General features: G+C 37.7%; 1 long non-coding RNA gene across 3 annotated transcripts; it reads right to left on the minus strand.

The window, feature by feature from the left end:
- Nucleotides 1–6,770: 6,770 nt before the first annotated feature.
- On the minus strand, nt 6,771–9,236 carry LOC149640868 (uncharacterized). 3 transcript variants are annotated; one of them, XR_016372285.1, is made up of 3 exons: nt 7,288–9,236; nt 7,083–7,177; nt 6,771–7,018 (listed from the first exon to the last, which is right to left on the minus strand). It is a non-coding gene; the product is annotated as an uncharacterized LOC149640868 (long non-coding RNA). The 3 variants fall into 3 exon arrangements; XR_016372286.1 differs by having other exon boundaries at nt 6,771–6,934; nt 7,083–9,236; XR_016372284.1 differs by having other exon boundaries at nt 7,083–9,236.
- Nucleotides 9,237–11,444: the final 2,208 nt, after the last annotated feature.

Below are 11,444 nucleotides of genomic sequence, written 5' to 3' on the forward strand. Positions count from 1 at the left end.
AAAAATATTTCCACATATTCACTTTATATTATGAAAAAATTGAATATTAAGGTTCTGTCGGATTTCTTTACACATCAACACAAGACAAACTGCTAAAGCGGCGCACTAGTGTAAAAACGGACGGACACACACAGACAATCACATACACGGCTTTTAACAATTGAAGTATTAATTTTGATTTGAGAAACAAGTTTATCTTAAATACTAAAATAAATATATTTAATGTTAAACATTTTCTTCGTTAGTTGTTCGCCTTATTGAGCGTTACAACGTTTTAAAAAAGAACAAATAATCATTCTTGAGAGACTTGACTAATATTGACGTTTGAAATGAAGCATACGACTGCTACTCAAATAGGTAGTATATAAAGGACTCGAATCGCAGCTTTTGATAAGAACATCGCAATTGCGTGAACCTTTGGAGGAAGACCCCGCCATTGGGAGGCTAGACGTTTCTCGTGACCATAGCCGATCGCCGCTTATGACTTAACCTTAACGATGATGATGGAGATAGAAACCAGTATGTACAGACTTGTGTCCATGTGGGATGGGCAAAAGACCGGATTATGGTGGTATTTAGAAGCCAGTGATTACAGACAGGTGTCCATGTGGGTTTGGACAAAAGACCAGAGGATAGTGGTGTTAGACAGACAATATAGTAATAGCCATTTTAAGTGGAATACAATTTTCCAAATTTCAGGTTCGGAAATTGAGAACACATTTACCCCGATTGTCCAACTGCGAACGCGGTCCCCTGGGGTGTAACATCAGACAGACAGACACGTCGAAATTTGAACCTCTCCGTGACATACGTCACCCGGAGAGGTAAAAATTCAACTTATATCATTTATAGGATGTGTGTATATGCACACGTCTAGTATTAAGAGGATCGATGCTTAAATTTGGAACCGTAGGTTTTAAAGACACCTAACCTGAACTAAGTCTTACCTAACGCTTACCAAACCCAGCCTAAGCCTTTTCTAATCCTAACCCAACCTGACCTGACCTACAAAACAAGCAATATTTTGAAAAAGGCAGGTGTTTATTGTATATAAACTTAGCTACTAGTTTTCTCGATTATTTAGATAGGACGATCGCCTATCAAACTTAGTTATGTAATTAATCACCCAGTTAAGCAATTAATCACCCAGTTAAGCAAGTAATTTACCCCGATTGTCCAACTGCGAACGCGGTCCCCTGGGGTGTAACATCAGACAGACAGACACGTCGAAATTTGAACCTCTCCGTGACATACGTCACCCGGAGAGGTAAAAATTCAACTTATATCATTTATAGGATGTGTGTATATGCACACGTCTAGTATTTAGAGGATCGATGCTTAAATTTGGAACCGTAGGTTTTAAAGACACCTAACCTGAACTAAGTCTTACCTAACGCTTACCAAACCCAGCCTAAGCCTTTTCTAATCCTAACCCAACCTGACCTGACCTACAAAACAAGCAATATTTTGAAAAAGGCAGGTGTTTATTGTATATAAACTTAGCTACTAGTTTTCTCGATTATTTAGATAGGACGATCGCCTATCAAACTTAGTTATGTAATTAATCACCCAGTTAAGCAATTAATCACCCAGTTAAGCAAGTAATTTAATTTAGGTTTAACCTACATTTTCTAATAATATTTCGTAATTTGAGTCTGTGTGTGCTTGTGTTCCTGAAAAAATCAATAGTCTGAGCCAAGAAAATAATATAATGGTAATGAATAATTGGTAATTATTATGTTCTTGAATATCAAAATATAATAAAAATGATTTTTTGAATTATAATATTAAAATTTTGATTAAATGAACCTTGATTTTTACCATTGTAAATATTACACCCAAAAAACTCGCCAAGAATTGCTCCCGTGAACGCCCAAAAAGCTCTCCTTTGATGCTGTTCAACAATCTACCGAGGAAACTACGACCGACAAATGCACCACTCCAAACCCCAATGATAAATCAGGGTTGCCACGGGTCAGGGAGAACCTGGAAAAGTCAGGCAATTTGAAAATGGGCCAAAAAGGTCAGGGAAAAGTCAGAGAATTTGAAAAATTTCAGCAAAGTCAGGGAACAGTCAGAGAATTTGAAAAATTTCAGCAAAGTCAGGGAAAAGTCAGGGAATTTTATTTTTGTAGGTAAAATTTCTGGGGATAAGTCTTTATTGAAAGAGTAATGAAAGTTTCTTCTCATCCTCTCTTAACACAGAAAACTCTAGAGCAATCCTAAAAAATGTCTAGAATTGTTTTTGTAAAGTTAATGCTCTCTTAAGAAATCTCTCAGACTGTTATTTATAGTTAAAATTTTTTAATCGTTTTGGTGTGAAAATTACACTGGAAAACTTAAATGTAGAGACTTTATTTAATTATAAGCACTTAAAACGTGCTGTAAACATTTACACTTTCGGCCTAAAAGGTCAGGGAAAATCTCAGAAAAAGGTCAGGGAAAACCTTATATTTATAAGAAATCAACACAATAATGTTAATGAAAAATTAGTTTTTGTAAGATATCATAATCCTGCAACAAACAGGAAATTAATGTCTTTCATCGCAAATGTTCGATGTGTCTACCTTCCTGATGTAGACATTCTTCAAGTCTACTGGCCATTGATTCGCGTATGTGGCGAAGCATTCCTGGGGTGATGTTGGCAATGGCGATTCTCATTCTGGCTTTAAGGTCGTCGGGTGAATCTGGTTCAGTTGCGTATACCTTTCCCTTGAAATAGCCCCAGAGGAAGAAATCTAACGGAGTTAGGTCAGGAGACCTTGGAGGCCAGGGCGTTGGTCCACCCCTACCAATCCATCGGTTAGGAACTCGTTATTCAGCCACTCTCTTACGGGTACGGCGAAGTGCGGTGGCGCGCCATCCTGTTGGAACCACATATCCCTCACTACTGCCAATGGTAAATCATTAATGGCATCAGTAAATTCTTGACGCAAAAACTCCAAGTAACGTTGCCCGGTGATGTTCTCGTCGAAAAACAATGGCCCAATGATTCTGTCGCCAATGATGCCAACCCACACATTGGTTTTCCAACGCACCTAATGGTAATGGTCCCGAAGCCAGTGAGGATTTTGCTGCGACCAATAGTGAAGGTTATGTCGGTTGACTGTTCCATCTCGATGGAATGTAGCTTCGTCAGAGAACATAACCTTGCTAAGGAAACCTGGCATTTCTTCATCGAGGAACCGCATTGCCATACAAAAGTCCTGACGCCTAAGATAGTCATCCCCTGTTAACGCTTGGTGTAGGTGAATTCGGTAAGGATGGAATCGGTTCCGATGCAAAATCGACAGAGCTGTACGATAGCTAATGCCACACTCGTCTCCTACCGCTCTACTGCTGGTGTGAGGGTTGGCTTCGAACCTTGCCACAATGTCCATGTCTCGGGCTTCGTTTCCAACTATCAGGTCAACCCTACGTTGACGTTGTTGAACCGTAAAGCTACCTTCTGCTAGTAGGTTAGCTTCTAGCTTACCAAAAGTCCTTCGAGCAGGTGGCCTTCGGTTCAGAAAGCGTTCGGTGTACAAAATAACTGCCTGGCGAGAATTTCCTCGGCATTCACCCATAACGTAAATCATATCACGATTAGTAAAAAGTACCAAGCTAATTTAATTCGTAGGTGGGGCACACTTCCGGAGTCAACTACCGTGAGATAACCTCGTATTTACGGCCTAGAGGTCACAAACTTAAAAAATAACCCTTAATGCACATTGGCCCCTGTTAACAGCCGCGATAGTTAAGCCCTCCATGGCAGTAGGTGTTTTTTGTTGTCCTTAGAAGGACATTAATTTCCTGTTTGTTGCATGATTAATCTTTCAACAATTATGATAAAAACTAATTTTTCATTAACATTTTTGTATTAATTATTATTTTTAACTACATGAACGATTTACCGAATTCACCTACACCAAGCGTTAGCAGGGGATGAATATCTTAGGCGTCAGGACCTTTGTATGGTAATGCGGTTCCTCGATGAAGAAATGCCATTTTTCTCTGACGAAGCTACATTCCATCGAGATGGAACAGTCAACCGACATAACCTTCACTATTGGTCGCAGCAAAATCCTCACTGGCTTCGGGAGTATTACCATCAGGTGCGTTGGAAAACCAATGTGTGGGTTGGCATCACTAGCGACAGAGTCATTGGGCCATTCTCTTTTGACGAGAACATCACCGGGCAACGTTACTTGGAGTTTTTGCGTCAAGAATTTACTGATGTCATTATTGATTTACCATTGGCAGTAGTGAGGGGTATGTGGTTCCAACAGGGTGGCATGCCACCGCACTTTGCCGTACCCGTAAGAGAGTGACTGAATAACGAGTTCCTTAACCGATGGATTGGTAGGGGTGGACCAACGCCCTGGCCTCCAAGGTCTCCTAACCTAACGCCGTTAGATTTCTTCCTCTGGGGCTATGTCAAGGGAAAGGTATAAGCAACTGAACCAGATTCACCCGACGACCTTAAAGCCAGAATGAGAATCGCCATTGCCAACATCACCTCAGGAATGCTTCGCAACGCCCGCGAATCATTGGTCAGTAGACTTGAAGAATGTCTACATCAGGAAGGTAGACACATCGAACATTTGCGTTGAAGGACATTAATTTCCTGTTTGTTGCAGGATTAATCTTGCAACATTTATGATATCTTTCAAAAACTAATTTTTCATTATCATTATTGTATTGATTTCTTACGAATTCTCATTTTTGTGATAATTTGAAACTACATGAACGATTTGTTTAGTGGATACCAGAGAATTCTTTAATTAAATTGCCATGAGTCTGGAAAATGGACTACAATTAATTTCTTCATTGATCTCGAGTTTTTTTTATAAAATGTCCGAAAAATGTGGGCACTCTGATCTTTTCCACACTGTATTTTAAAGGTACAAATTGTTAACAATTTAATCATAATTAAATTAGATTTCGTTCGTAATTAAATTTTACTTAAATTTATGTATATATTAGGGGTTATTATAGAAACCTTCACCGAGTTCTTTACTTAAGCCTTGGTAAGTGAATTTTGGTTTATTGACGGCGACGCACGCGGCACAAGTGTTAAAATAACAAAATTAGGTATAATTTTTAGCAAATATGGTTGCTACAAGACACTGTTTACACCCTGGTTGCCATAATGACTGTCGCCACAATACCTTATTAATTTCCAATGTTCTCTTCTTCACGAGAACTAGATTCTACACGAGGTGACCGTAATTTCAAAAACGGATTTGTTTTGTCGTCTGCTTATATCGTCAAAAATTCTCTTAACACTATTGGCTTAAGAGTGTCGCGCAGTGAGCCAATCGTATTCGTCTCACTTAGTAGCTAGGGGAAAGTTAGGTCTCCTTAGGGGATGGGGTGTGGTGTGGGTCCGATATACTGCTCCTTGTTCAAACACTGTGAAAACGATTCAGCTACTTCAAACATACTATTGTTTCATAGGTATGATTATTTATCTTCCGTACTAAGTATGATTTAAAAATTACTCGCAATATCATTCCTGTAAGTGTAGGTTTCCGTTTTCTAAGCCTGATATACTGCAAAAGTGGTTACAGGCCATAAACCGTGAAAATGTGGCCGCGTGTAAGACTGATCATGTTTGTAGGTAGCATTTCTTAGAAAGCGAAATAGAATTACAAAATGGCAAACAGTGTCTTAATAAAAACGCGTTTCCAACGATGATCGTTATTTAAAACATTAAAGCGATCAAGAGTTTTAAAATAATTATTTTTTTTGTCTCAAAGAAGTTGAAAAAGAAGTACCAAGCGACCATCTTGCTTTGAATTTTGAGCATGGAGCTAGGTTTTAGCATGGAGTATTCATTACACTCGAGCAGAATTGTTGTGGTTTTAGTGGTTTTACTTTAGACATATTTTTGATAAATTACCCTAGTTAATCTAGAGAAATGCAGTTCCGTAGAAGAGACTCGATAGTTCAAAGAGGAAGAAGTGGTCAAGTAGCGCATAAATATTCATTGCAGAAATCTTATGGTAAAAAGGATAGGCTTACGTCACTTGAAGTTGATAAACCCGTTAAGGATATGAACAAACCCACCGATGTCCAAGTTCCGGATGAAAACTCGTTTCATACCGAGTTTGAAATTTAACAAAACATTAGCTAGCAATCGGTTCAGTTAATTACGCGCGGGTGTCGCGAATTAGATCAGACCTTACCAGGCGGTGAACTGGTTCGCAACAACTCCAGCGGAGTTAATTTATCGCACTCGGAACTAACAAATTCCAATTTTGGTATATTTCGCGGCAAATTATTTCTAAGAATCGCAGCAAAAGAGGTAAGTTTTATCAGGGTAATGACAAAAACGGATTTATGTACCAAGAACGTCGGATCGTAGCTTTAACTTCTAGTACCATCCTCGCATACTTTATTATGAAACTTCGTCTGCTTATATTTTGACTCCACCCACAAATTCTGCATATAGCAACTGCTAGAGATCGAAAATTTCATTCTTATCTCTATTTTCGTGGTTAAATTTTTTTTTCGAAATTGCTATATACAGAATTTGTGGGTGGAGTCAAAATATAAGCAGACGAAGTTTCTCAATGAAGTATGCGAGGATGGGTAGAGAATTTGCTACGTTCAACGTTCTTCTTGCATAAATCCGTTTTTGGTAATGAATATAAACACTTAAGTCTTTCTGGCCAAACAGCGGGTCCCTACGACGCTACTTTGAAAGATTCAAAATCTTGTAAATAAAATTCAGAAGTGCCGCTGAGAAAGTCGCTAGACGGGACCAAAAAATTACAAAGTTGCTAGGGTTGCTAAAACAGTTGGAAGACTAAAATTTATTACTTAATTTAAAGAGCATCTTGTCAATATCAACGACGCTGAATTTGTACGTCAAGCAACCACTTTAATTAAAAAAACAATTCACTTGTACTGCATGGTCAGACTTCACACATTGGCAAAGGATAAGAATCTACAATTGAAGGGTCAAGCTATCCATCGGGCATAAACTGTCAGGGCTAATTTTATTTCAAGGGCAGACGGGCAGTAACCACCACTGATCAGTGAAGATAAAGAATTAGCCCTGGCAAAAAAATGTTTTTGTTAAAAGATTCACTTACCTTACGTTGACCAGTTCAGATTATTACCATTTCATATTTAAGATAACTTTTTATTTATTCCAGGCAAATAATTATAATAATAATAAACAAATAATCTATATCCACAGCAGTTAAATAAAGAGAAATGATTAATGAATCTATATATTTTTAATAAAACAGAGCACGACTCATATGACTTGATCCCTAATTAAGTTTCGAAAGTTACCGATAGATGGCGTTTTATACGGCTACCCCCAGAAAATAGCGGCTGTCTGCTCGTTGTCCCTTCCGCGTCGACCTCCTATTGAATTGTGTATCTACCCTTTCAACATATCTATGTATCCAATCCGTGACTTTGTATTTCAGCCAATTACTGACAACCAGATCTAGAAACCTCAAACCAATATACACACTTTTCAAATGCACTGCTAAAGGCTTCGTCTTCCACTCCTTATGTGTAAAATTCTCTCTGGTGGAGGGGCTTACATAGCGTGTGAAGCCAAAGCGTGATCTAGTGTGCTGTTGTTGTAGCAACTTAGCAAGGAAGGCAAGAATGAGAACCAGTTAAGGCTAGGAGTCTATATCCGTGGAGTTGAAAACAAATTTATGACTAGAATTTTTAATCTGGTCCCTTCTGAATTTGCATAAAAGTTCTCAATTATTAAACTGGTCCCAAGGACCAGAGACCCCTAGATTTAGAATAAAAAAAACTGGTTTGAGCAATTAATAAACTGGTTTTAGACCTGTGGAATGTGGACCTGTGCCATTTCCAAGACTGGTCACTATCCCGAAAATTATCAAAACAACCTGCCGTAGAATATTAACCCCATCACTGTTTTATGGCTAATCCGTGTATCCCGGGAATCTGTTTAAAAAAACTAGACGACACTGGAAGTGACTGGATGCTCTGTAGCTAAGATCTCGTAAGAATAAGAGAATCCTAAAATTAGAAACCATCCATCTATTCTTCAAGCTTTTACAATCACCCATTGCATAGACTCACTCAATAGTCTTCCTAAGTAAGGCAACTTAAGCCTTGGTCAATACTAATATCCAAAAAAATTAAAACGGTATCTTAAGTAAAGAAACACAATTGAGACACAAAATAAAATAAAAATTAGACTCGTCAGTGAAGTCTTTAATAAATATAGTGTTATATTAATTGAAAAATATCAAGTAAAAGTTTCAAGGCGGTGAAATGGCAAATTAGCGTCGTCTACTGTAGAGTAATGAAAAGTTAGCGTCGTCTACTGTAGAGTAATGAAAAGTTAGCGTCGTCTACTGTAGAGTAATCTTTTGAGGTACTTACATTTTTAATTAAATTAACATACTTAGACTTAATTAATTTTGATGAAACTTGAAAAAGGCACACCTTGAATAGTTACTTGTTAATTTGAAAGTATTCCGAAACGTAACTTCGCTTTAGTTTTTAAATGATTCGATGTGCTGGAGCACTATAAACCCCATGTTATTCCTATGGAAAAATGAACTGAAAACTGGGAATTTTCATTTAACATTACGGGAGGGTGTGGGATCTTATCTAGAAGGGCCTACCGGCCCTCTAGAATTATAAATTCATGCTAACACCCTTATCGCTTTCACTGGTTTTTTCCCCCGTTTGTGTCAAAGCCTATTATTGGCCTACTATACCAACATATTTAAATTTCCGCCATGAATAAAGTAGTGTGTGGTATTGTAGTTCGGTTAGGACAAAAATCTTCGCGATGTTTGGAAATTTCAGACATTTATTATCTAAAAATTATATTTTTTTTACTTTATTAAATACAAGGATTAATGTGGGTTATTTTCAAATAAAATAATTTGCTCTTTAATCTCACTTGCTAGTTCAGGGCCACGTGACTATCGGGCGGTGTACCATAGCCCCTTAGATCAGGCGCTCGCTCTTACAATGCCCGCCAATCAGTGCATTAAAGGGAGGGTGAAGTAAAAAATCAAGTGATTTTTTATCGATTTTTCTTCTAATTATAAGACCAGTCTGCATAGTGAAACATTCAGGAAATACTTCCGAATGCTTTTAAAATTCAAATTAGGTTCAGATTTTAAGGATAGTTTTACACAAGGACTGCCGACCAATCGCGTAACGCCCTGCCTTTTTGTTAACAAAATTCTCGTGGCACGTTCCGTGTTGAATGAAATTTATCACGAGATTTGATAAAATTCACGCGCAACGTGATAATCGTGGCGCGAGACCAGGATAGTGCCACGAGAATTTTGTTAATAAAAAGGCAGGGCGTTACGCGATTGGTCGGAAGTCCTTGTTTAAAATTATCCTTAAAACCTGAACCAGATTTGAATTTTAAAATCATTCGGAAGTATTTCCTGAATGTTTCACTATGCAGATTGGTCTTATAATTAGTAGAGGAATCGATAAAAAATCACTTGATTTTCATCTTCACCCTCCCTTTAAAGGTGAAACGTGAGCAGCGGGTATTGGAACGCGCGCGATCAAGAAGACTTAACCAAAGGCTCAAGGGTCAATGTGTGGCAACAGCCTCACCCTTGTATTTATTCCTTTTTTTTAATTCCATCCCAATTGTTTGAATTATAATCATTGTTCAATCTATTTTCATCTCTTAATGGTTGGTAAGCTTTCACAATATGAAAAGTTTAGTCTCTCTTGAACGGTCCTAGTGGTTGGGAAGCTTTCGTTCTCGCAATATTTCATAATCGTAATTAGGGTGATTTTTTTTAAATTAGTATTTAAAGCATGACTTAGGTGAACTTAATTGGTTTATTTGTTGATAAAATACGGAATTCTTAAGGTTTTATCTGTATTTATTATGTGAAGGGTTCTATCGTAACTAGGGTAATTTTAGAATGTAATTAGTATTTAAAGCATGATTTAGGTGAACTTAATTGGTTTATTAGTTGATAAAATTCTGAATTCTTAAGGTTTTATCGGTATTTATTATGTGAAGAAGGATTCTATCGTAATTGTAGTGGCAAGTCTTCCTTGCGGCGTATAAATATAAGCAGAAGGGGATAATAGAAGAAGTATGACACTCTGTATCCTCTGAATGCTTTAGTTATGTAACGTCATTCTTCCCAGGCTCACCGTTTTAGTTTGCTTTCCCGCTCATCAAACTACAAATGGGCATCGCACCGTAAGGTGAATTCTATAATTGTTTGGCACTAAATCCCAGCAATCATCCCACAAACCTCGTCTTGACGTGGGACAAAAATGCGCAAGCGCGTCTTGCCAAATATTTAAACGCTAATAGAGTAATGATGAGGGAACTATTTATCGCGTATGTGATTCGTTTTAGTAACCTTGCTCTAAATGTTCCGATAATGGGAAGAGTGACGTTACACTTACCCCGCTTTGTGGTACACTTCTCTCGGAGAGAAGTATTATATACTTCTGATATAAATTATAATTTCATTTTCCCGCCCTGGGGGTCTCCCCCCCATAATTTTCTCGGGTTACCCGGGGCTCCCTAGCCGGCAACTAAGAGCCTTGAACTCTGGATCATAGAAAGCTGGAAAACTGGGACAAACCTCAGGGAAATAAATAGTTGACAAAAACTCGGGGAAATAAATAGTTGACAAAAACTCGGGGAAATAAATAGTTGACAAAAACTCGGGGAAATAAATAGTTGACAAAAACTCGGGGAAATAAATAGTTGACAAAAACTCGGGGAAATAAATAGTTGACAAAAACTCGGGGAAATAAATAGTAGACAAAAACTCGGGGAAATAAATAGTAGACAAAAACTCGGGGAAATAAATAGTTGACAAAAACTCGGGGAAATAAATAGAAGACAAAAACTCGGGGAAATAAATAGTTGACAAAAACTCGGGGAAATAAATAGTTGACAAAAACTCGGGGAAATAAATAGTTGACAAAAACTCGGGGAAATAAATAGTTGACAAAAACTCGGGGAAATAAATAGTTGACAAAAACTCGGGGAAATAAATAGTTGACAAAAACTCGGGGAAATAAATAGTTGACAAAAACTCGGGGAAATAAATAGTTGACAAAAACTCGGGGAAATAAATAGTTGACAAAAACTCGGGGAAATAAATAGTAGACAAAAACTCGGGGAAATAAATAGTAGACAAAAACTCGGGGAAATAAATAGTTGACAAAAACTCGGGGAAATAAATAGAAGACAAAAACTCGGGGAAATAAATAGTTGACAAAAACTCGGGGAAATAAATAGTTGACAAAAACTCGGGGAAATATCGAATTTTTAGTGAAATTCAGGGAAATTTCCGCGTCAAACAGGGGCCGAGTAATTAAGCAAAATGTTCAACAAAACATACCCCTCTCCATAGGATTAACATTACACTATATTTTGGAGGCTCATAACTCTGGGTCTACTAGAGATACGGCGATGTCCTTTTAGTATGGTATAGTCC

Source organism: Phalangium opilio, unplaced genomic scaffold, assembly GCF_054372755.1.
Source record: "Phalangium opilio isolate 3A_F unplaced genomic scaffold, DU_Popi_V2 ptg000093l_1, whole genome shotgun sequence".
Classification (NCBI taxonomy): Eukaryota; Metazoa; Arthropoda; class Arachnida; order Opiliones; family Phalangiidae; genus Phalangium; species Phalangium opilio.